The sequence below is a fragment of the Mastigoproctus giganteus genome, chromosome 9 (assembly GCF_048544385.1).
Source record: "Mastigoproctus giganteus isolate SK-2022 chromosome 9, ASM4854438v1, whole genome shotgun sequence".
In the NCBI taxonomy this organism is placed as follows: domain Eukaryota; kingdom Metazoa; phylum Arthropoda; class Arachnida; order Uropygi; family Thelyphonidae; genus Mastigoproctus; species Mastigoproctus giganteus.
The window spans coordinates 131,590,786-131,613,628 of record NC_143583.1 but is presented as its reverse complement, the minus strand read 5'-3'; the positions used below and the strand labels follow the sequence as shown (position 1 = coordinate 131,613,628).

Here is a 22,843-nt window from a genome sequence, read left to right as displayed (position 1 = left end):
AGACAACCAGTGGCGGTTAATCTGAACGTGTTGGTTGTAAAAAAATGCAATCTATATAGAGAGCAATTATAATTAAAAAGAAAACAACTTACAGTGGTTATATTGGCTTGTACTCCTTACTTGTCTGTTCGTCATTGCTGCCCTAGTTGTCATTATTATGTCATAAATTTTGTTAGTGAAACCTGTAATGTGTTACGAAATGAACAAAAGTTAGGCATTTTAATTTCATAGGTCGCAATTACATCTCAGTTGAATTCGTAACGATTCCCAACCACAGAATCTGCGGGAGTTTTCAGTGTTCCTTCATATCGTATGAAAAAGGCCCAAGTTTGATCCCCGGCCGAAGTCGAGAACTACTACATCCCGTCGGTGCGGAAGAATCTTTTATGCACTTTTTCACAATTTGATCAAATTAGTTTGTCTCGGTCGAGGATTGTGTGTGTTTTTTATCTCGCAACAACTCTTTTTATTATTCAAAAAAAAAAAAAAAAAAAAAGCAACCCCCTGCTAAATTGATAGAATATACGCAGTTTATAGAGACTTTATACACTTTAGGCATTTCCTTAGCCGAGTGATTAAGTAATGATTCAAGTAATTCCAGCCCGCGTGACTATAAGTAAAATATATGCTAGTACTCTGTCTTGTGAACTTATCTGACCTTGTGGTCATCCTGGAGTATAAACAAAGAAAAAGTTAAATGTATAGGGCGTTAGCAAATAGTAATAGTCATGATTTATAACAAAAAAATAATAATAAATAAATAAAAGCAAAACACAGCAAGTTTTATAAGCGAACGTAGAACATTTCGTTTCTACGTATCCGCCATATTGCTCATTCATTCCTCCAATTAACACACGGCAACAAACATAATATATACAGTGCTTCAGCTACAGTATAAAGTATACGGATAGCAAATGTGATATGTATGAAACAAGAAATAATTTCCGGAGGAAGGCTCGACAGATTCTTAAAGAACCAAGTATAAAATTTTTATGAAAATCATTCAATGAGAGTAGAGTTACTACTTGCGGACGGAAAGACAAAGAAATAATAATTGCCAGATTTTTATTGGTCCGAATTCAATGAAATTCCGGATGGCTCGACAGATCTTTCTAAAAGAGCGAAATATACATTTTATGAAAATCTATCCACTAGCAGGTCGAGTTATTATATGCGGACAGACATACAGATATGGCGAAGACAATAGACGCTTCACTCATATATGCTAACTCGCCTAATTATGGTCTTTGTTTGCTTGGAAACAAATTCTTGACCTATCCAGCCAATCTTTTATTGAATCTTATAATCAGACCTTGTTTTTTATTGTACACAGTAATTTATATAAACTTCATAGCCCGGGACTTTACAATTAGAGGAGACAGCCTGACATAGCCGAGTAGTAGTCAACAGCGACAGTGCAGTAGCATGCGTTCTTTGAGTGAACTGAGGTTCAAGCCCGTCACTGCCAAACACGGTTAATGTTTGTATTGATAATTTGTCAACTCCTCTGACCTGGTGGTCGTGCCAGAGTATAAACAAGAACATTTTTTTTGTCTGTTTTTTGTGTTCACACCGAGATATACGAGAAACTGTTAAAATAAATACAGTATATCATCAGTATTATAAAATGAAAAGGTCACTGCGCCGAGCAACATACACTGGTATTAGGTACGCTGATGAAAAGACAGTTTTTAGTTCGTAGGAAATCGCCCATTCACAGAAGGAGAAAAGTTACGGTGCTGGTTACTCTGGGACGTAATCATCTTTGGTATAATAAGTACTACTGTGGTTTCTAGAGATGAATTAGATTGGGCAGATGTGTCAAGTTGATGTAAAGCTAATAGGTCAGCTATATCCTGTGGTGAGGGGGACGGAGTTGGCGTTTCAATACCCTGTTTTCTATTAGTGGTCTGTCTTATATTTTTCTACCCTATGTACATGTATTTTATTATGTGTGCGATACAGTTGTTATTTATTCTGTGTATTTCATTTTATCATTGTATACAGGGTGATTCACTACCAGTGCGACAAACTTGCAGGAGATGTAGGGGGCACAAAGACGAATCGGAATCACATAGCATTGCAGGGTCCGAAATGCCTTCGTCATGCGGTAGAGGACGTTGAACGGGATTCACGCGACCTCCCGTTAAACAAAAGTCCTCCGGAGTGGATAATCCGCAGGCTCCAATGATAGGACGCATTGCAGATGGTATGAACTCATTTATTTGGTTTGTTGACAGTATCCTCCACACAGTGGATTGGGAAATACCCAATCGTTGGCCTATCGCTCGAGTATTCGTACTCGGATTGACTTCTGCAAGACGTAGGACATTCTCCTCATTGTCTGGCGTCCTCGTCGTTTGCTCTCGATTCATGGTACCTCTCGTAAAACAGCCAGTCTCACGTAACCTTCTGTGCACACGTGCGAAAATCGTATGATGAGGAACACGCCTGTGCGGGAAACGTTCCTGGTACAAGCGCAGAGCGGCGCGCCCGTTACAGTCCGCAGCTCCATACGCGAGGTGCATGTCGGCCAGTTCAACGTTTGAATACTCGTCCATCCTACTACCTCGGGAACCGGTTCGCAAATGCTGACTTCCAGCGGGATCGCTGTTCACGCGACCTCCCGTTCAAAGTCCTCTACCGCATGACGAAGGCATTTCGGACCCTGCAATGCTACGTGATTCCGATTCGTCTTTGTGCCCCCTACACCTCCTGCAAGTTTATCGCACTGGTAGTGAATCACCCTATATACTCCTATAATAGGCACAACCCTAACAATAGTATTGTGGGTAGAAGTATAGAATGACATATGCCGCTTTTCAAATCGATGTAATTTCGCAAATATGGTAAATTTTTATAGTCTCTATATTGTAATCCTCTGCTCCGTGTTATAAAGAGAAAATTAATTTTATTTTACTTGGGAAACTAATTGGTCACTTTGCCCCTTAATAAATAGTGGGCCAGTAAATCAGAATGTCTTATAATGGGGGATTTTAATTTTCCAGATATTGATCACTTCTTGGTTGATCACTCCCACGATAGGAAGATTTTTATGGATTTATTGGATGATTTTTTTCTATAGCAGCATGTTTGAGAGGCAACCAGAGAGAGTCCATACTCTTGATCTGTTTATCAGCAGTGATTATTCGTGCATTAAGAATTTGCAGATAAAGGAACCACTGGGTGGTACTGATCGCAGTGTACTGATTTGGGAGTTACTTAAAGACATAATAGATTTGATACTGGAGAGCTATTACGTGCTCGTTAATTCCTATATTCTATTATATTATGAATCAACAGGGCTTACCTTTTATTTTTTGATATAGGAAGCTTCTTTTCCAACTCTCCTTGTCCAACTCGCTAATAATTCATGGGGAAGGCGATATCAATTTTGCAAAACATTGTCATAAAGTTAGATTTTGGAGGTCTAAACGGGCTAATAATTAAGGATCGATTTTTCTTTTTGGTCCTGTGGCTGGAATTTTGAGTTAAATTTAGGGGTCTAATAATTGGGGCGGGGGTGGGGTGTAGGGGTTGGGGGTTATTCTCTACATTCCTTAAGTTGGACTAGAACTTTTCGGGGCATCATGTTCACAGGAAGAGAGTTACTCACAATTAATCCGAAACTTTTTTTCTTTCCTTATGTTGTAGTATTTGTTCTTCACGCATGCGTATAAGTGACCAATCGTCGGACAATAGGAATGGCCTACGGATATTGATTGAAGTTTCATGTAGTTTCATCTCTAAGGTTTCTGCAATGAGTAGTTTGTAGTAGTTGTGTTGAATATTTATAATTTTTGTTTCAGTAAAGCCGAATGTATGTCGTTCATTTATTGCGTGGAACGAAAGTTCCGATGCATTTGAAAGCTTCGAGCAAAACAACACGAAGCTTCGGTGCGGGCGGGTCGTTCAAATGCATCGGAACTTTCGTTCCACGCAATAAATGAACGACATACATTCGGCTTTACTGAAACAAAAATTATAAATATTCAACACAACTACTACAAACTACTCATTGCAGAAACCTTAGAGATGAAACTACATGAAACTTCAATCAATATCCGTAGGCCATTCCTATTGTCCGACGATTGGTCACTTATACGCATGCGTGAAGAACAAATACTACAACATAAGGAAAGAAAAAAAGTTTCGGATTAATTGTGAGTAACTCTCTTCCTGTGAACATGATGCCCCGAACAGTTCTAGTCCAACTTAAGGAATGTAGAGAATAACCCCTAAATTTAACTCAAAATTCCAGCCACAGGACCAAAAAGAAAAATCGATCCTTAATTATTAGCCCGTTTAGACCTCCAAAATCTAACTTTATGACAATGTTTTGCAAAATTGATATCGCCTTCCCCATGAATTATTAGCGAGTTGGACAAGGAGAGTTGGAAAAGAAGCTTCCTATATCAAAAAATAAAAGGTAAGCCCTGTTGATTCATAATTAAAGACATAACTACCATCAGGGGTAAAGGGAAAGGTTTTTGCTTTCGCAAAGGTGACTACAGTGTTCTCAGACTGTTTTTAAATTCTATACAGTGGGACCAACTGATAATGCCATCAACAGCAAATTCTAGAGGGGAGGCATTCAAGGATTTAATCTTGGAAGCTACTACTAGGTTTTTCATACCAACTAAAAAGTACTGTTTACGGTTTAGGCCTAAATGGTTGTCAGATGAATTAATGAGACTCGTGGCAGAGAAGAAAAAGTGCACGGGATGCATATAAATTATCAGGTGACACAGAAGCCTATGTATGGTAGATATAAGCTGGTCTTTAATCAAGTCACAAAGGAGGTTAGGCAAGCAAAGGCAGATTATGAGAAATATTTGGCAAAAGACGGAAAGACTTCTTTTCTTTTATAATAATAATATGATCTTTATTTGTAAGGTGCAAAGATACACGCAGGTACCCAGACTTTACAATGCCCTTCACGGCACTAAGCCAGGGATACAAGCGGCAAAGATATTGTTAGAAGATTTAACAATATCACCTTGCCGGAAATAAAATAAAATAAACAGTAGTATAAACAAATGTTAGATTGAATTTAGTTAAAAATAAAATACAATAATACATAAAATAAAAATTAAAATAACACAGGACAGTTTCTCTGAAATTCTTGCCGCGCGGAGCAATCTCACATCAGTTGATGGTTGTGGAACACACGTACAGATCTGATCTTGGATGCGCCGTCTGTACATTTTGTCATCAACGATTTTGCACAGGTCGGCGTCCAAGGACTGAGCTAAATGTAGCTTCTGATAAGGGAGGAACCGATCTTTAAAATGTAACCTCGGCGGAAGAGCGAGAAGCTTTGGAGCGGAGCGCTGGTTGGGGGATCCGCCAGCACACAATGTCCCAAGTGTTGGGCGCTGAGATTCTTCCAGCGATCATTTTGATGGTGGAGATTAGTCTTCTTTCGTTCATTAAGGCTGCGAATCTGGTCAAATTCAGTACTTTGGCCGTCAGTGTTGTTTGAAGTTGTGGTGGGAGATGACCCTTACAGGTAGCCCACTTCAAATCAGTATTCCGCGGTGTTCAATGGTTTGATTGTTGTGTCTGCGGCCGAGCCCCACAACTCTACCCCATACAGTACACTTCCGAAGTTCATCTTCCTGATATACGTTCTTATCAGCTTTGTGTTATAAATATGTAGCAAGTGCTGCTTGGAAATCCACCGTTTCCTGTTGAATTTTACAGAGTTCTTAAATGTGATGATGGAATATTAATTTTCGATCAGAGGTCACACTCGGGGCTTTCTGCTTTTCGACGCAGGGGATCAAGACTCCGTCTATCACCGGCTGAATTATGGTTTGTTGGTTTCAGTGAGAAGACCATGATGGCGGATTTTGCAGTATTAACTTGCAGGTCAATTTCTCATATGGTATGCTGTATTTCTGATAAAGTCTTGTTGATGGTTGTTGTAGTGTCTATTGCTTCATCGGTCGATTTTATTTTTGAGCTTCAAGTCATCCGCATATGATGACATATCTGGTCTATTGTGTACTAGCGGGTTAATTATAGCCGTGAAAAGAATTCCTGACAGGGCTCACCTTTGTGGCACGCCTGCTTGTATTTGCCTAGTATATGTCTGCTTTCCTATGGACATTTTGATGGTTCTATTCTGAAGAAGGGATTGTTATTAACAAAAAAAAAAAAAAAAAAGACAACAAGCGGCCCCCTAGCCAGAAACTGGCAAATGCGCTATGTACATAAATAAAATAAATCAATTTTCTGTTTATACTCCGGGACGACCAAACGGTCAGAGGAGTTATTCAGCAGTCACGGGCTTGAACCCTGGTCACCCAAGGCCGTGTACCTATGCACCCGCGCGCCTGACCACTAGGCTACGGCGGCCTTCATATGTACATAGATATATATACAATGATATATAGATATGATACATACATATAATCGTGTTAATTGCAATGTTATAATTGTAATGAACATGTAACATGTTCACACAGCAAATCACATCACGCAACTAATCAGAAGTATAAATTGTGGCACAGGAACCACAAGACAGCAGTCTTTTTCTGTCCTAGGAAGAACGAAAACCGCACCCACTGGAGGTAGAGCTATACCAATGGGTGTTAGCTAATCCTGTATCCACAGCTGCCCAAACTGGGGTACCAGCTTAAAAAAAAAAAATAGATGCCAAGCGATATCAGTTTTAAGAAATATCGATAGGTGTTGGGTTGGTTCCTTGTTGTTGATATGTTGATAAACTTGAGAAGAGTTGCTTTCTTTTGGTGAAAACAGCAGAGCAGAATTGTTGTAGAGCTGAGAACGATTGAGAATTTTCAGTCAGCGCCACTTCATTTCCTTCAGAGAATTTGCTGACAGCAGCTTGTAGTGTAGATCTGTCATCGTGGTACAGGCTGCAGCGATACAGAATGTGCGTCCAGGTTTCCTCAGCACCGCACAAGCAGAAATTGGTGTCAGACAAGCCAAATTGAAATAGTTTGGAGTTGATGGAGCCGTGCCCAGTAAGTATATACGATGTTGTTAGGCTGGGAGAAAACCATTGGCGGACGTTCTTGTTGAGAGGGAAGGTAATTGCAGGAACAAAAGAGCGGGTGACTTGACCAGTAGTACTGGAATCACATCGTGATTGCCACACACTGATAAGTTCATTCCAGATTCTCCGTTTCTTGTCTTTGATGTTAGCAGTTAAGTTGCATGAGATGCCGAGAATCTCGCCGGGAACTCCGTGCTTTAGACGATAGCATAGTCCTTTGAAGATGACATGCAGATCTAGTGGTAAGACTCCAGCAAGGACCTGCAGAGCAGCAGAGGACACTGTCCTGCAGGCCCGGAGCATGGCAAGCAGCATAATCCGTTGAATGGAGATGAGCTTGGAACGGAGTTTAACATTAACGGCTCTATGAAACCAGACTTCCGAAGCATATGTTGTTATTCGTACGAATACTGCTGTATAATATAGTAAGAGTCTTCCTATTTAGTCCGCAGTCCAATTTGGAAATTTGGATAATTGCTGCAGTGAACTTCTTAATCTTCGAGGCGAGGTGATTAATATGAGAGGAGAAGGTTAACCTGTCATCTAAAATTACGTCAAGATGTTTTAATTCAAGAACAAAAGGGATTTGTTTTCCGTACATCTTTATATTTGGAGGTCTTCTGTAATCTAACTTGCCCTTAAAAACCATCAGTTTTGTTTTTGTGGCAGATATTCGCAGTTTATGTATACTTGATCACTTGATTAGCTCAGAAAGAGTTATATTGGCTGATTGTTCTAGTTGAAGACGCGATCGACCTGGAATTATAGAACCAAATCATTGTCCTAGGCGAAGACACATATATTGTTAGGCTTTTGCGTGAGCCAGCTATCCAAAACTGTGTTCCAGAAGAGGGATCCCAGAACTGATCCCTGGGGCCATACTCTTGAGATGGTCCTTGAGAGAGACTGCTGTTTCGAGATTACTTGGATGAGTATTTTTTTCTGAAGAAGGGATGTAAGAAACTTCAATACTTGGCCAGTAATTTTGAAGGAGCTTTAAGCAAAGCTGGGATGTTGACACTATCGAACGCTGCTTGTAGATCCAGGTATGTGATAGCAATTTCTTCTTTCATATGAACTCTATGAATCAGGTTGGTCTACTTGCTATCGATGGTTCGACTGTTGATGATCCTGCTCAGATACCTGACAAACTGAACGAGCATTTTGCATCTACATTCACACATCAGGAATTCTGCAGGGAAGTGGAGGACCAAAGCTTATTAACCTAAGGGAGCTTAATGATTTCTTAATAAGTGAGAGGAAAGTGGAGGAGAAATTGTTAAAGTTAAGCATAAGCAAGGCACCTGGGGTCGATGAGATCTATCCAGTTATATTAAAGGAGGTGGCAAAGAAAGTAAGCAAACCCTTAGCCTTAATTATGAGAGCGTTTTTGGACTCGGGGGAGGCCCCCACTGACTGGAGATGTGCAAATGTATCCCCAATTCACAAAGGGGGGGGACAAAGTTAGTTAGTTATTTGGTTTTTAGGAGCATTAGCAACTAAGGCCATATTGCTCCGGGATATGCGGTGGTCATTCCCTGACCTTTCCGCATCCTCCGTATTTGGTGGTGACGGGCTCGAACCCCGGTCTAATCAAGAAGCGTGTGCTACGCACTGCTGCTCCTTCCCACCTGGCTACGGAGGCGCCTAAGGGGAAAGGGCGACACGAGTAATTAATACCTGTTAGTTTAACTTCTGTTCCGGGGAAAATAATGGAGTCACTGGTTAGAGAAGCATTGCAGGATCATCTAGACAAATCTGTAGTAATAATTCAGACACAGCATGGGTTTGTTAAGAGGAAGTTTTGTCTGACCAATTTGATTGGATACCATGATGTGGTTACAAAAGAACTGGATGCAAAAAATAATTTGTATATCGAATACTTGGATTTCAGGAAAGATTTTGATACTGTTGCAAATGGAAGACTGCTGTAGAAATTGGAGCAGTATGCATTAAGGGCAAGTTGCTACAATGGATAAAAGGGTGGTTGAGTGAGAGAGGATAGAGGGTGGTAATCAATGGACGCTGCTCTTCGTGGAATTATGTTATTAGTGAAATCTCCCCGGGTTCGGTGTTGGGCCTACTGTTATTTTGTATATTTATTAATGATATTGATGAAGGTATATCGGGCTTAATGTCGAAGTTTGCAGATGATACAAAGGTTGGTAGGGTTGTTAATGATAGTAATGGCAGTGTTCTACTGCAACAGGATCTAGAAAAGTTGGCAGATGGGCTGAGATATCTGTATGGTACTACAGTCAGGGTAGTAGGGAATGAAAAAAGACCTTGGGGTGATTGTGCAGTCAGATATATTTTCTGATCAGTGCGGACGGACTGCTAGAGCAGGCCATGGGGTCTTGTCAATGATATACAGCAATTTTGTTAGTAGGGAGAAGGATGTGATTATTGCAGTGTGTTGAGACTAGTCACCTGCGAGGTGATCAGATTGAAGTGTGAGGTCTTGAATGGGTTGAGCAGGCTCAATGCCGATGGGATTCTTCCTCTTACCAAGATTACGAACCTGAGTGATCATAAATTCAAATTTAAGGGCAGGACAGTTGTAGAATAGACGTTTGGAAATTTTCCTTTAGCCAGCGGGTAGTTTATTGCTGGAACAAACTTTTATCTGTCGTTGTGGTGTTGTGGATACTTCATAGCTTAAATAAATTCAAGGAAGAACTGGACAGACTTTTAGAACGAATGGTTGCGTGAAATGGGATTTTTTTAATCTGATGCTATATAAGCTTGCTTTCTTGGATCATATGCTTCTACTAATGCTAATAACGAACATTTTGTGCAACCACGAGAAACAAATTTTACTATAATTTATAATTATAGTGCACAGATACCTTGTGGGATTGCATCTAACTTGAAGATGTCCTTTCCTTGTTTGTGCAAGCTGTGGGTATCGTGTTACGAACTCTAAAGTTTCTTTCATATTTAATTATAATTCAAGTATATTTCGTGTTCGATAGATCAGTATTTTCTAGATTTTCCGTTCAGTAATTTAGGCTGTTTAACTTTATATACAGTACTTTAATAAGTAATTCGGGTTCAGTAATATTTCTGTGATGACCGAGTCGAATCACATCGCGATAAGTAATCATGAACCATCGTAACTGCCCCGAAATGTTTAATGGACAACTTTGTGAAATATTGTTGCAGCTGTCCTCCCTTCCTGCTGGGGTTAATCTTTCATCAAGTGTACCATAGGATATTCCAAAAAAAAGAAAAGAAAAAAAAAAATTCCACCTTTAACTTTTGGGTTGTCACAGAAGATAGCAACTGGATATTGACCGCTTCCACACTAATCGTGGCCTTGTCATCACTGGAGTTATTGTCATCTGCCTTCCTGAAAACTGTTCCCGCATTGCATCAATATATGCAAACTTTGTTGCCTTTAACTGAAGGTACCTGTAAAGACAGAAAAAAAACATACTTTAAGTGAGCCGAGAGCTTTCTAACATAATTCACGTTGCACACGACACTTGAAAGCATGAAATGCACCTCCCACATGCCACGCAACGAAGCATGACTAGATTCGTTTCCGCGTGCGCTGGTAGTCAGTGAAGTGTGCACGTGCTGATAGCTGACAACAATATGAAGTGAAATACATAAAAAAAAACTATTGATTTCAGTTGGAATCACAAACGCTGAAAAAGGAAGATAAAAATGCCTCGGAGCGTTACCACCATTATTCTTTCCAAATGTCAAAATGGCGTTTGGTTAAAGAGGATGAAAGAATGAAACATTTGTTCGAAATAAGAAAAACCGGAGTTAATATAGAGAAAACAGTGGTAGGCGGATGACAATAGAAATAAACAAACTCTCTTTTAAATACAGATATATACAGTTATACCCAGATATTTATTAACAAATAAATATTTGTTAATAAATAAATATTTAACAAATATTTAACAAATAAATATTTATTTGTTAATAAATATCTGGGTATAACTGTATATATCTGTATTTAAACTATGGACCCCAGTACTCCAGGCCCATTTGTCACTAAACTATCTTTTCTCTTTAACCTTTAATTTTAATAAACTTTACACTTTCGTCTAAAGAAAGGCCGAGCAGCTGTGGAAACTGCTCTCAGAGGATGCTCCATTAATGCTTAACGACAAAACAGTAATTGTAGTAAAATCGATTAATTTATTTGTTTTAGAAGTACACTTGTACAAATGAACAGCACCACTAAATAGCTATGGACAGGATGAAAAGATTTCTTTCGGATTAGCTTAAGCAACGGGACTTTTGGTAGAGTTCTTAGCCAGTTCCATGGATCATTACTCTCCCGGTAGTTGGCGCAATCCTATTATTACTATTATAAGGGACCTATCATCTTATTCAGTGTAGTACAAGAATACGGCTGCCATCAACCCCTAGTAAATTTTATTTTCTCTCTTCCGTGAATTAACCTCATTATAGCTTTCCACCCTCTTTCGTTACAGTACGTTTGATCCGAATGACTGTGAAGATTATTCCGTTTGTGATTTCTATTGGTTACGTCTTCAATACAGTATGACCGACATGTCTTCGAAGTCTTTCTTGTAGGATATTTATAGGTGATGTAAGAAAGGTTTTTTGATGTCATCTTTGCCTGGCTTTGCAGAATTTGACTTTTAGCAATTTTAGTGTGAGCACTGGAGCGATATCTTCGTGTGGTCTGTTGTCGGACCACTAAACGGCTACATTGGGTAGTCTCATTAGCTTCGTTCTGTACGAGTCATCACCACTTTCATTTCTTTTATCTAATTCAATCCCACGAACCAAACGAATTTCCTCTTTACAGCACGCTCCAGCATCTAGTAGTGTATGAAAGTGATAATCTGTTTACACCGATTAAGTAAATTGCTCTACAGGCTGGATGATCTGTCGTTCTTTTTGATTCCCGATTAACCCCCCCCCCCCACTTTCGTTCGTTGCTCTGTCGTTTTATGGAGCGTAACAACAGGTTGAAATCTTTATGGCACGTACGGCAAATTGCTGTCTATTAAGTTACCAATTGAGAGCAATAAAAGACATTAGTTATGAAATGGAATTATATTATGGATACATATAGTAGTGTCTGTTATTAAATGGGATTAAAGTGGGACAAAATAGGCAGTTTTTATCGCGTTTCTCTCTCAGTGCGTTTACCCATGTTTGTTTGTTTATTTATTTATTTATTTATTATTATTTTATTTTTTTTTTTCAATTTAAAATACAAGAAAACTTTAACATAATAACGATAGCAGACACCCTGCAAGATTGAGTGAAATTAAACTACTCTTAATCCAAAATTCAATGAACTTTAATTTTGTCTTACTTTTAAATTATTTTAAGTAAAATAACACAACGACGTACTGTAAGGTTTTACGTAATGAATTAAATTCAAAAAGGCTCTTGGTGTGATATCACATCTGGGATAATTGGTTCATAGAATCTATTTCAGTTCTTCAGGCAATAATCTAAATGCCTCTTTATGTTAAGATTCCCCACTAACTCCGCATTCCAGTGTGTGTTGCGAATTACCTCATGACCATAATGAACTCTGCACGCAGTTGTCCCAGATACTAAACGCACGATCGACAGTTGAAGCAGTGCTTAGTGTACCACTCATTAATATTGTGCATCCGATAACACATTCACTTCTAACCGTAATTGTATCTGGATAAGATGCAGTGAAGCGCGTTGCATGCAAAACTAGAAAACCGGGATGAATATAACCACACTTCACCGCTTGCACATTTAAGGGAAGATTTTGAATTGCAAAATTTCATGCAGGTCTGGAGTTTTTCATGCTGCCTCTTCTACAGCTAATGCTGTACACTTGGAGCCCGAGATCGGCTGTTACTATGGTGATGGTGGAACGAAAGGAGAGGGATGGGAGGGGGAAAATGGTGATTAATAGATGCATAAGTCTAAATGCAAGAAGAAATGGATGGGCGCGTTAAAGTCCGTTTGGGATCAATGGACATAAATTTTCTGTGCTTTGATGGTTGGGAGAGTGGAACTAATGGTTTGCGTTATAAAAAAATCTCCGAAAATTTCTTATTAATAAAACATAAGCATAAACGTCCTGATTCATAAAATGAAATTCAACCAGTAGAATTCTGACTATTTCTTGAGATCATTTCGTATCCACAGCTGTCCATGTTGTAAGACTGCTATGGACTGTCTTTATTTGCGAATTATCAGACGATCTTTGTTGGGAAAGAGCTTGTAACCTTTTCAGTATTTCGGTCATATCAGGGAAGAGACTCGCCACGAAACGCTAGAAAACTGTTAAACTACGAAGCATAGAATATGTGCATAATTTTGTACTCAGTTTTTTTATTTATTATTATTTTTTAAAATAAATATTTAACAGAAAGTGATCCCCAGTGCTGTCCGGCTGTCCAAATAACATTTTCATTCATTCTCGTTACTATCTTTTCTGGGTTATGGAGATGGCTCTGGTACTGAGGCAACGTTCATGGACACGGATACGCACAATTGCGAAAACAAGCCCGTACGCTGACACACACACACACACACACACACACACACACACACACACACACACACACACACACACACACACAATAATGTGTTTGTACGGGGATTCTACCCCTTGACCGGTACTGGAATCAGGTGACATGTTGGTTATGTTTAGTGTTACTGTTGGTCGAGGAACTCTCTGACTCCTACAGGTGTTCTGTAGGACAGTCAGTCAGAATTGGAGTTCGCTGTAGGTGTTCTCTGGGAGACCTATTGCTACTAGGCTGTTATGTAGCTTTGACACCATAGCTAGGCTATGGTGTAGGGTCTTTGGTACAAGGTGGTTGACACGATGATCGGGATGGCCGTTACTTGTTGCATATGCCACATCCCTTTGATCGCCTGACTTAGGTCCATGTACTTCCTGATCTTTTCCTGGTGGGTGTTCTGGAAGTTGCCAGTGTTGGCAACTGCTATTTATTATAAATTATTATATTAGGATTAAAAATAACTATTATATTGCATATGCCACATCCCTTTGATCGCCTGACTTAGGTCCATGTACTTCCTGATCTTTTCCTGGTGGGTGTTCTGGAAGTTGCCAGTGTTGGCAACTGCTATTTATTATAAATTATTATATTAGGATTAAAAATAACTATTATATTTAAGCCACCCGAATAGTTAAATTCATCTGCCGTGCTGTGTCTCATGTCTCTTAATTGCGTGTGTTATATTGTCGATTGGTGTCTGTTTTGCTGTACGAAAAACCCCAGTTTCTGGGAAAAAAAACCTTGCTGTCTAGGCCTGAAACCGACTAACTCAGCCACGGAATGAAAAAGCCCATTCAAGTTCCTCGCGCCATCGACGGGATTCGAACCCGTGCCTTTTCCACCCGGTGTGGGGAGAACGGTGACGATACCACTGTGCTACTCGCGCAGACCTACATTAAGATTACAGGTAATTCGTTACATAAACCTGTATTTCATCATCTATCATCGTTCCGCTATTCCACGGGTCGACGTATGAAGCCTCGCCACCATGCCCTGTCCGTGCACTTCTCTCCGTCGTTGATTTCACTCCAATTTCCTCCTCTCTTAATGACATCGGCCTTTATCGTGTCCTGCCATCTCATTCTTGGTCTCCCCCTTGGTCTTTTGTCCCTTAATTGTAAATCAAACATTCTTCTTAGCAAAAGCCTCTCATTAATCCTCTTGACATGTCCAAACCATTTCAAACGAGACCTTTCAATCCTATTCTGGAGTTTTTAAACCTGAATTCTCTCTCTAATCACAGCATTCCTAATTTTGTCGCGTCTGATCTTTCCAGCTATGCTCGTCACAAATCTCATTTCTGCTTTCATCCTTTTTCCTCATAGTCCAAGTTTCAGATGCATATGTCAGAATTGGTACCTAATAGGTCTAATGTATAGCCTTCTTACACTTCAGTGGTATGTTCCTGTTCCAGATCAGATCTCTTGTCTGCCTATAGAAATTCCCACCCGCTTGTATCCTACTTATTTCTTCATCTATTACTCCAGTCCTTGTAATGGTGCTTCCTAGATACTTGAAGTTGTTAACCATTTTTAACTGTTTCAATTCCATTGTAATGTATCCGTCAAGCTCGCCACTTTTCTTTAGAACCATTACTTCACTCTTCTCCTGACTGAAAACCAGTCCAAATTCATTGGCCATACTTGCCCATATACCAACTTGCCGTTGCAATTGTTCCCTGCTCTCTCCCCATATGCAGAGGTCATCTGCGAAGAGCATGACTTTCATCTGGTCCTATCCAAGTTGTTCCACCACTCTACATTGCACATCATTCATGACAGCTATGAACAGTAATGGTGACAGGACGTCTCCTTGCCTCAAACGTGATGTTATTTCGAAGCTTTCTGTCAACCCCACCACTGTTCTTACTTTGCTCACTGTATTGGTGCGCATATTCTCAATTCTCTCCACAAGATGTTCCTTTATCCCTAAGTCTCTCAAAACCTCCCACACTTTCTCTCTCTTTACGGCATCAAACGCTTTCTTTATATCCAAAAAGCCATCCATAATTCTTTGTGTTCATAACACTTTTCCCTCAGTTGCCTGATGCAGAAAATTAGATCCACCGTCGATCTTCCAGGCCTGAAGCCGTACTGTTCCTCGGCCATCCTATTTTGAATCGTTCCTCTTATCTAACACTCTCTAATACAGCTTACTCACATGTGATGTCAGTGTGATGCCTCTATAATTGGAACACTTTTTTCTGTGTCCCTTCTTGAACATGGGGATTATCAAACCTTCTTTCCAGTCCTTCGGCACCTGTGTCTCATCCCAGATTTTACGGAACAGTCTGTATGTCCACGCTGTTCCTGCTTCGCATGTAGCCTTCAGCATTTCTCCATTTATCTCATCCATACCAGCAGACTTACCTGTCTTGATGTATTTCCATGCCTGCACTACATCATTCCATGTCAAATCTGTCTGCTCTCTCTCTCCGTATCATCGCTTTCATCCCCTCTTTTATGATCAACCTGCCTTTATCCCTTTTGTCGGCTGTTCAACAGATTTTCAAAATACTTCCATGTTCCTCTTATCTCTTCTTCCTTGGTTATTAGGTTCTCATTCTCATCCATCAAGTATTTGCTCTGTTCACCATCTTTTCCTTCTCCTTTTCCTCACGATACCATATCATACAGCGTCTTTCTATTACCGTCGATATCTTATCGTAGAGTTTCACACCATTCTTCCAACAACAGTCTTCTTTCTTCGTTAACTATCCTCTTGGCCTCTCTCTTTATTCTCGTCATTTCTGTTCTGAAAGTAGGTCCTGAATGCATTATTCTTCATCTTCACAGCCTTTCTCGTCCATCATTCCACTATGGGTTTCTTTCCATCCCCTTCTATTACTTGTCCTTCCACAAACCTACTCTCAGTACTACTATACAGTCTTTGAATGCTTTCCATTCTGATTCCACGCTGTTCACCACTGTCTTAGGTACAACCTTCCTGAACTCTTCTCTGAACGTCGCTCCTTTTTCCTGTTCTTTCAACTTCCACACCCGTAGTTTTCTCTCTTGTTATTTTGATCCTCTTCAATTTAGGGAATCTTAAAACTCCAACAACTAACCTGTGATCACTACCCAAGGAGACACTAGGAATGACCTTGACGTCCACTAGTCTTCTGTGTCGCTCTTTATCCACGAGTATATAGTCAAGGAGGGATTCCTGTTGACCGTCCCAACCGTATTTTGTCACTTTGTGACTCTTTCTTTTCTTGAACCAGGTGTTTCCTATGACCAAGCAGTTCCGTAAACAAAAATCCAACAGCCGGTCACCATCATCATTCCTAGGTTTCTAGCCATGCGGACCGATAACGTATTCTAGTCCTTGTCTCTCCACTCCGACTCTTGCGTTCAGGTCACCCATGATAACTATATCTCCACCTTTGATGTTCTCTTCGAGCTTGTTCTCAAACTTCAGCTTCTCCATTTCTTCGCAACCGGCTTTCAGTGCGTAACATTGTATTATCTTCAATGTTTCGCTGTCATTCATTTGCAGTTTAATTGACATGAGTCTGTCGCTGATATTGTTCACCTCCATTAGCCTTTCCTTAATATTGTGATCTATAATGATGGCTACACCCTTCCTCGCTACATCACCCCCAGACCAATATAGGTAATAGCCTCGTTGTAACTCTCTACGCCCATTTCTTTTCCATTTTGATTCACTCAATCCAAGTATGCTTATTTTTCTGTCCTTTAAGACGTCCACACACTCCTCAATTTTTCCTGACAATGTCATAATATTGAGTGTTTCTAGTTTAATATGTCGTCATCAGCTGATCTTGTGGGTTGCAGATACCACCACGTCCGGGCTAATTAGTTTTGAGGCTTTTTCTATTAAAGGCAATAAATTTAAACTGCCGATCTGCCGATGCCAAACCTGTCGCAGCCATATAGATGTGGTAGCTGTTATTCAATGGTGAAGCTTCCTTGTGATGTCGCAATTTAACAATTTTATGCCTATTTGTTAGTCACCACTGAAAAAGCAGGTGGCACTGCTGTAGTTCTTTTATATCATGGATAAATCCAAATGGCTGACTCGGTAGAATTACTGTAACCTTGAAATTTACAAAAATTAATAAAAACATTTTTTAATTTTTTAACAACATTATTTTTAAATACTATTTGATATCCTGAAAACTTCTATAGCAAAGCTATCAGGTAGCACAACTGTTCTGCTAAGTTCCAGTGACTGATCATAGTTCCTTAAAAATTTATCGACCTTGAAATTTCCTATATTCAAGAATAATAATGGTAGCCATTTTGAAAAACGTTCACAGTCGGAAAATGAAACCACCCTTAGATCCAAAATCTGTATATAAACCTGTATTTGTGTGTGTAAATTTCGTGTGTTCTCTGGTCGATTTGCCTGTTTTGCTGGACGAAAAAAAACCCAGTTTCTGGGAGAGAAACCTTGCTGTCTACTCCTGAAACCGACTAACTCAGCCACAGAGTGAAAAAAAGCCCACTAAAGTTCCTCGCGTCATCGACGGAATTCGAACCGGGCCTTTTCCGCCCGGTGTGGTGGGGGGGGACGGTGACATTACCACTGTGCTGCCCGCGCAGACTTTGCTACTGCTATGTCAATCAGATAGGTAGCCTTTTCCTTCTTGTCGACAAGGATTATGTCCAGTGTGTTGTGCGGGTTTGCCTGGTCCGTTTTTATGGCGCGTCCCAGTGCAGGTTGTGGTCTCTAATACGGCATTGGGTTCGTACTTTCAGTACAGTAAGTACACTCTTTGATCAACTGGTATTTCCTTGACAGCTTCTTATGTATTATCCTAGCTACCTGGTCGTGTCTACGAGGGTATTCCGTCTGTGTGATCACCTTGCATTCTGCAGTGATATGTTGGATCGCTTCTGAGGCCGGGTGGCATCGTCGACATGTGTAATCTGACACTTCAGGCTTCTTGGCGATGTGTTTTCTATAGCTCATCGTGTTGATTATTTGGTCTTTGATGGCGAGCATGAATCCTTCAGTCCCGAACAAGAGCGTCCCGATTGTGATCCGTGCATTAGAAGTTATTTTATCTTTGTGGTCTTGATGGAGGTCATTGTAGTATCTACCATGGAGCGTCTTCTTTGCTCATCGTTCTAGCTTAGTTTTGGCGGGAGGGGTCTCCTCGCTTAGGTTAGGTTGAGTGAGGTATGTTACTTGTCTATCTTCCTTATGGCCTGGTAGAGGGCTGCTGCGTTTTTCTGGAAGTAATCCTTCAAGTTAGCTGTCGCTGTATTTTGTTACGCGATGAGGTCTATCAGGGCCCTTCCTCCTCCTTTCCGAGGTATTATCAGGCTCTTCACGGCTGACGTCGGGTTGTGTTTGCGGCTCTTGGTCATCATTGCCCTAGCTTTTCTCATGATATGCTCCAGCTCGATATCAGTCGAATCTATGATTTGAAGGAGTATGTTATCACTGGGAATAGGTATGTATGGCTTTAACTGCCTTCCCTCCGTTCAGCCTTGCTTTTAGCTGGCTTCCGAGTCTTTTATGGTATTTTTCGGTCACGCAGGCCTTGATGATGGGCTCTGACTGCTGAACCTGCATCATTCCCAGATATTTATAGGTCTATCCGCCTGTCGTGGCTTCGATCTCTTTACAAGTCTACAGCTGGTAGTTTCGGCCGACTAATTTCCTCTGATTTGTTTAGACCAATACTGATATCATTGCTGAAATCTTCGGGAGTAGTTGCTGGAGTTGTTTCCGCATAGAGCTTGATGTCATATACATCAGGTGGGTGGGAGAGGATGTATAGATTTTTCCTACCTTCGTTGAGGTTATATCCATACTTGCTATTATTGGGCTCAGTGGGTTTAGTACTACATAGAATTATATTGGGCTCAGGGCATCTCCCAGGAGAGTTCCTCTTCTGATGGGTATCGGTCTGGTCGTGATGTTCTAGACCTTGATGGTGGTACTCCACTTCGCCAGGTTACTTCTAGGAAGTTTGTCACTGTCAGATTGACTTAGTCAGCGTCTCTGCTAGCGAGCTATGAGGCACGCAGTCAAAGGCCTTACGCTATTCGATTTAGACTGTGTACAGGTTGCGACGTTTCTTGTAGGCTTGCTCTATAACTGTGGCAACAGTGGTCAATTGCTCCTTGCAGCCTTTGCTCATCCGATGGCATCCTTTCTGCTGTTTGGCTATGATGTTCTGGATCTTCATGTGTTCAGATATCTTCTTAGTTATGCAGCTGGTCAGGACCTTGTACATCGTTGGGACACAGGTGATCGGACTATATTTCGCAGAGTTTTTGTATCCTGGTTTTTAGCTTTCAGATATGTGATTCCTTGAGTAAGAAACTCTGGGACCGTCACTGGGTGACTTTATCATTTGGGTGAACTGCTCTGCTAGGTGGTTGAGCGTGTAAGTAAGCTTCTGGTACCAGTAGTTGTGGACGTTATCTGTTCCTGGAGTTCGCTAGTTTTTGGTCTTCCTAATCGATTGTTGTACTTCTTAAAAAATCTCCCATTCCCCCATCTCTTGACGTCCTTGATTTCTTCCGTTGTTGTTGTTATTTGTTTTTTTAGGAGCATTAGCAACTAAGGCCATATTGCTCCGGTCATTCCCTGACCTTTCCGCATCCTCCGTATTTGGTGGTCACGGGCTCGAACCCCGGTATAATCAAGAAGTGTGTGCTACCACTGCTGCTCCTGGCTACGGAGGCGCCACTCTTCCGTTGTAGTGCTATCCAGCGGGATCGGCTGATATGACTTACTTCACTCCATATGTTGCCCCAGAGCTCTTCGATTGTATTCTGCTGAGGTGGTCCTTTTCAGTCTTCCCTGATACTCCTGTAGAATCCTCGTTGGTTTTCATCGAAGGTTTAATTGTTTATTTTCCTCTTGGTGCTCCCTTTGTATAGGTGTAGTTTCTTGTGCGAGGAGGTTCTGCTTCAGTGTGTCTAAGTATTCTCCTATTCTCTGATTTTTGATTTTGTTTTTGCTGTGAATGTTCCCTTGAGAATGCTCTTCACTTTTCCAGTCGATTTCTTACTCCTATTACCACGTTCGTACTGAGTCAATTGGCCTATCTTGACTCTTAATTCAATACAATGGGGTCTTCTTTCCCAACCTGGCGGTTGGTTCCTTGTGTTTTCATTTATTTTGCTGCTGGTCTCTGGTTTCTTTTCCATTGATCATCCCGCTGGCTCCCACGACAGCACAGTGTGGATGACCTCCAGTGTTGCACCGTTGTTGAGGTAATGTGGTATTATTTGCCGATTGAGGCGATCTGTGGCCTCCATAGGATTCTATTGTCTCTCTGCTTCTGTATCACTTGGGCTTTTTGGGGGGGTCATTCTCTCAAATTCTCTTAAGGTCCTTCCATTCATCTTCCGTTCTGGATATGACGTTGTCTTTTCCACTTCAGTTGCTCTGGATTGTATTTCTTCTTGCTTTTCATCCTCTGGTTCAAATTCTTTGTTGTCTGTAGTTGGTTGCTCATGTCCTGCTTGATTCCCTTCCCCCTAAATATTGCAGGAGTTAACAGGTTCTTCGCTACGATGGTTATTCTCTGGTCCGCTATTCGCTGTTCAGTGACCTGAATATCTCGGAATCGTTCCAACCACTTGGTATGTAGTCTCGGCATGTATATCGCGAAAACGGTCTGTAGCTTGGTTATTTCATAGTATGTTCGCATGATGAACGTGTTAATTTCGATGTTCCTCTTGGTCTTGCCCTTCCCTTGCGATAGCCATAGGGGGACCATCTGCGCCACTTTCTCCACTGTCTTCCTCGGGAGACAGTCTCTGGCTTTTTGATCCGACCCCTCTGCCTAAGGCCTGAACGCGAGTGATATTATCCTGCGCCACACTCGATGTAGTTTAATTATTGCTTCTCTTCAACATCGTCATCCATCTGAGTGGGCCTGTTTAGCTTCGGCTTACGTCCATTGGTAGCGTTAGTTCTTGGGAGTGACACTAAATGATGAGAATATCTATCTCATCCGTCACTTCGACCTTGGGAGAGGTAGGTCGGCTGAAGCAACTTTTGCAATGGTTATTATTATTACTGTAATTTATTACTACGCTGGTGTGCAAAACTTAAGGACTAACACTATTTCTAAAGATTACAACCACAAAATCAAAGTGTGGCGATTTACATAACTGTGGCCGTTCAGTAGAAAGCTGGTGCACATGCCAAAATTTGAATCGTGATGAGAGGGCGCACATAAACAGATAAAAGCAGCAGTTATGTGCAAATTACCGAATGGTGAGCACGATTGTTACTACAGACGTAGCATCGTCTCACGTTCGTAGGCGGCCTTCAGAACGACAGGTTCAGCTGTTCGAAGGACCAGTGGTGGTCGTCCACGAAAAACAACGCCTAATGATGACCGCTATATACTCCTACAGACCAAGAGGGACCGACACCAGACAGCAGGATCCATTGCAAACCAGCTGCACAGGACGCAGGAGATAACGGTTTATTGTGGCCAGGCGACTCCACAAAGGTTGAGTGTTTGGCCGACGGCCAGTACGCTGTGTCCCTTTAACACCTGTCCATCGGAGACTCCGTTTACAGTGGTGCATCGAACACAAGGACTGGACAGCAGCGCAATGGGGTAAGGTACTCTTTACTGATGAGAGTAGATTCAGTCTCAGCAGCGATTCTGGACGCCAGCTAATCAGGCGAGAGGTTGGCACACGGTATCATCCTGCAAACATCACTGAAAGAGATCAATATGGCAGTAGAGGTGTTCTCGTCTGGGGAGGCGTATTATCTTGGATGGACGTACACAACTCCAGATACTGGAAGGCGGTGCACGCTACTGTACTGAAGTAATCCTTCCCTATGTGAGTCTGTTCCGAGGTGCCATTGGCCCCCAGTTCGTGTTTATGGCTGATAACGCCACACGCTATCGCACTGCAGCTGTTGATATGCTTTTGGAAAGTGAGGATATTGTTCGTAAGTCTCGGAGAAGACGGGAAAAAAGAGAACGGACCACCCGAGCAGAAGACGATTGAGGAATTCTGGGGTAACGTATGGGGCAGGGAAGTAAGACATAACAGCCGAGCCACCTGGATGGAACTAGAACGAAAGAAAACCAAGGACGTACAAAAGATGAGAGAGTCGGAGATTCGGGAAAAAGAAGTAAAACAGACGGTCAAGAACTCTCACAACTGGCGAACTCCAGGAATAGATAACGTCCACAACTACTGGTACAAGACGCTCACGCACAACCTCGTGCACACACAACCAATTGGCAGAGTAGTTCACCCGAATGATAAGGCACCCAGAGACAATCCTAAAGTTTCTCACTCAAGGAATCACATATCTGAATCCTAAAGACGAA

General features: G+C 41.2%; 1 protein-coding gene across 5 annotated transcripts in view; it reads left to right on the top strand.

Annotated features, from left to right (window-relative positions):
• Positions 1–22,843, top strand: part of LOC150080735 (uncharacterized) — an 856,799-nt gene that overhangs the window by 111,662 nt on the left and 722,294 nt on the right. The gene's annotated exons all lie outside the window — the stretch shown is intronic.